We start from the raw sequence: 4448 nt of genomic DNA, 5'->3' as shown, positions 1-4448 counted from the left end.
TTAAAGATTGAGATAGAAATTGTGGGGGTTTATAACTCTCACATAATTTGTTTTTTAAAACATTGAGATCATATTTGGAAGGTTACAAACCGTCACTAATTGCCTCTAAAACCCCCCACAAATTATAAATTAATTTTGTGGCAGTTGTCGTGGAGGTTCTTAAAAACTCCGACAGAAATACTTGTGGCGAAGGTAACTGTGGTATTTTTTAAAACCGCCACAATTTATTTTGTGGAGGTCAAAAACTGCCACAAATATTTAAATTAACCCCCACAAAATGAGCTCTTTCTTGTAGTGGCAGAAAACCAAACAATCCCAGAATACAACATATAGTAGTACATTTGTATTGTTACATACTCTATCCGTCTCAATTTATATGATATTTGTTTTTGTTTGATCCAAGCAGTTAAATAATTTAATTTTAAACTTCATTAAAAATCTAATAATTCAGCCTAAAACTTATGTTATGAGCCGAAGAGTTTAAATCTTTTAAAAAACTATGAAAATCCCAAATCTATATAATACTTCTATTCCCAAAAAGTCTTTTGCACAAGTCGCTCGATGTTTCAGACTGTAAAGTCGTTTAAATAAAGGAGTTCGAAGAGATTTAATTGGTTGAGTATATACCTAAAGCGGACGATCTTACATTTATATAAAAATATTTAGGCGAAATGGCCTCTTAAACTTGCGCTCATTTGCAAAACAGATAGATGAACTTGCAATATTTTTATTTGAACCCTCCTACTTGATAAATTGGGTATTATAAATGCCTCTATCAAAGCGTGATCTTCAACTACGCTGACAAAGATAACACATCACATGTTAAGCCTTCTATTGTTTGACACATATAATTATTGTGTCCCGTTTTATAAGAATTAATTTATCAAAATTTAAAATTCTTTATCCTTCTCTTCTTCTCCGAGAATCAACCCTTCGTCACAACGGGAATACAACCAGAAAACCTTCAAAATTCATCGACAAAATATCTCCAGCTATTGTCATTTAAATGCGTATCTGAAAATCCTCCTTCATTCCTTCTCCCCCATAACCGTCTCCTCACTTAGATTACCATACAAAGATTCACAGAAAAATACTAGTGCTTCACTTTTTTGACACCAGCAATAAATTAGATCAGAGAACATGAACGACATACCACCGAAAAAAAGAAACCAAAATATTCAGCCCCTACAGCCTCTCAGATCATCCGTTTTCTTCTTCTCGAAATTCTCCTCTTGAAACCACCATAGACCAGATCTAAAAAGAAAGATTCTAGCGGAAACGCTTTACCCGGTCGTCTTCTCCGACATTATTATCGAAAAAGATCCAAATCTCAATTTACACAATAGAGAAATTACCAAAAAGGTAAAATTATTTTAGAATTTGTTTTTTTCCGAATTCTTGATTTTGATTCAAAAACTCATTTCAAGCCTTTTAACAAAGACTCATGTCACTGAATAATTAAGAGACCCAAATCACTTTGTGAATTACAAAATTGAGAACTTTATTAATAAGAGGAAAAAAGTGACAAAAAAAGATTTCTACTAAATAAGTGTCTTTGAATCTGGATTTGATGAGCATCCATTGATTTATTCCTATCTTGATACTGAAAATAGTATGGAGAATAAACGAAAGGGTAGGAGCGGAGGTTGGACGAAGGATGGGATGGAAGAGAGATGAGAGTGAAAGAGGTGTAGCTGGGACGAGGGAGTGGTGAAGGAAGAAATAGGGGTTCTTTGGCTTTTTTCCTTTTTTCTTTATTGTTTTTTTTGTTCTTTAATAAAAACTAATCAAAAACTTATAATTTACCCGCACTGTTGTGCACACATTATTGCCATGTCATCTACACCTCCTCCACATAGGCATAGTCAACGGTCAAAGTTATTTATAATACCTATTTTATTAAGAAAGTATGTTCAAATTGAAAAATTATAAGTTCGCCCGTCGGCTTTGCAAACAGGTACAAGTTTAAGTGGCCAGGAGACCATTTCGCCAAATATTTACACATTCAAATCAATAAAAATTATTTATAGGTAAAATATTTAAAGCATATAGTACTAAACTAAATTATTGACCTAAAAACTTAAGTGCTATAAAAACCTATTATACTAATAGATAAGTGCCTACGGTAAACGTCACTAATAGCTTGTCTGGCCAAGCTTCTCCCCAACCTGAAAGTGCTTTCTTTTTTTTTAAGTATTTTTTTCTCAACTTGAGGTGTTTGGCCAAGCTTTTTTGGAAAAAAATACTTTTGGGAAGAAGTAGAAGAATAAAAAAGTTGATTCTCCCCATAAGCAGAAGCAGAAGCAGTTTTGACTTTTCTTCTTACCAAAAATACCCTTGGCAAAATATAGTATATATCAAAATAACCTTACTTATTTTAAACCTAATACTTAGAATTAGAGATTATATTATTGAACTCTCCTAATGTATATATATTTCTTTTTATTTTTAGGATATCTTTCTAATATATGATGACTTTTGAGATGAATGCTTTTATATTTATTAAATAATATTTTGATATATTTAAATTATCTTGAAAGAATTAAAGTACTTTTTAATTTTATTTTCTTGTTTTACTTAAAAAGAATGAAAAAACTTAATTATTATCTTTAGTACCAAATATTTGATATTATTTATTTATTCATATAATATTAACTATTAAGTAATCGTGTCCTTATTCGTAATTTGACACTTAAAAGTATGTTTTTTTGAAAAGTTTAGTCAAATCCAAATTATTACTCAAAATTATTTTTCAGATTGATTAGTCAAACGGCTTCTCTCCGAAAATACTTTTTCGAAAAACACTTTTAAAAAAAATATTTCTCAAAATAATTAGATTTTTCGTGCATTGCATGTTGTAGCTGGCCAAAAACCCTCATTTCTTGCCACAAAAGATCCATGTCAGATTGTCATGTGAGGCCATGAGGACCACTAGTTTCTTCAAAATTTCTGGAATCTCGTGAAGCACAACTCAATGAATTCTCTCTCTGAACATAAGGTCAGTGATATGACTTCTGTGTCTCTTTTTAGAAAGAATAGAATCAAAAAGGAAATGAGAAAACCTTTTTTTATTATTATTTGATTAATTTGAATTTATATCGAGTAGATAGTTATCACTTATCAGTTATGGGAATGTATTTTCTATTAAGTTCTCTATTTTTAAAATTTGAACTCAGAGAATAATACTCTTTCCGTTTCAATTTACGTGAACCTATGTTTTTTTTAGTCCGTGTCAAAAAGAATGACTCTTTTTTATATTAGAAATAATTTATATTTATGCAGTGATTTATAGTCACACAAAATATATATGCCTCATTTTATGTCACAAGTTCAAAAATCTTTTTTTAATCTTCGTGTCTAATCAAATAAGTTCACGTAAATTGAAAACGGATGGAGTAATTAATTAAAATGGATGAATCCCAACTATTTCACCCCAACCCTTAGTCCTTAGTGGCAAATGAGAAACTTCATATTTGGAACGCTACACTTTGTCTAGGACACCTTCTTTACAGCATTATAGAACAACATGGAAGCTCCTCATAAATATACTGCATCAATTTTGCTCTCTATTCCAGGTCTTTTGAGCGCAGAAAACGTTTTACTATGTAGCACGACATTGTAAATCACTTTATTAATTTGACATGTATCTTAGAAGTTTCTATATATCGTGATCAATGAAAATTCTATTTATTTTCTTTTCATGTAGTTTCCTTTCATGAAAAGTCTATTTACATATTTTCTTCTTTTAAGTATCCGATATCTTAAGATCACAAGCCCCAACTAATATCTTTCCTGAAGAATATTCACTCCCTATTGAATTTTTTGTAATCACAAACCTAACTACAAGTCCTTGGCGTTCAATGTGTTTCACGTACACATGGAAATGAACAAAATATAATGCTTTATTGAGAGACTATCATATTTCCTTGTTGATAACCTGAAAACTGACATATAAGTTTACATTTTCCTGTGGCCATAAGGGATGAATGGGTAAGATAAAGTACTATCATCATGTGGATATTTAACCAGAAAGTCTAAATGAGAACCACAAATTGGTCATAATATAAGTCAGTATCTACCGGTTTAAGAAGAAGTGGTTCAAATAGGTTGGTATGACCTCGTAGTTCTATATTACACTTCAAATTTCTGGAGATTATGTCACGACCCAAAATTTAACTAGTCGTGACGACACCTAATTCAATCTGTTAGGTAAATCAATTTACAATTACCCGATTCAATTAATGTTTAACTGACTCTTATACACTCCGCAAGGACTGATGTACAAATCATGAGCTTCTAATATTAGAATTTACAAAACTGGTGTGAAATAAAAATACGTAATCTATTTGAAATATACATGAACAGATTAAAAATTCTAAAGCTACCATGAACAAGAGGCAGTAATGATTGGAACGTAGGTATATTTTCAAATCCAGCCCCCGCCACGT

General features: G+C 31.1%; 1 long non-coding RNA gene across 1 annotated transcript; it reads left to right on the top strand.

The window, feature by feature from the left end:
- Nucleotides 1-788: 788 nt before the first annotated feature.
- LOC104090583 (uncharacterized) lies at nt 789-3701 on the top strand. The gene is made up of 2 exons (XR_684959.4): nt 789-1362; nt 2862-3701. It is a non-coding gene; the product is annotated as an uncharacterized lncRNA (long non-coding RNA).
- Nucleotides 3702-4448: the final 747 nt, after the last annotated feature.

The sequence above is a fragment of the Nicotiana tomentosiformis genome, chromosome 6, assembly GCF_000390325.3.
Source record: "Nicotiana tomentosiformis chromosome 6, ASM39032v3, whole genome shotgun sequence".
NCBI lineage: Eukaryota > Viridiplantae > Streptophyta > Magnoliopsida > Solanales > Solanaceae > Nicotiana > Nicotiana tomentosiformis.
Note: the sequence above shows the minus strand (reverse complement) of the source record. Positions and strands in the feature narration are given on the sequence as shown.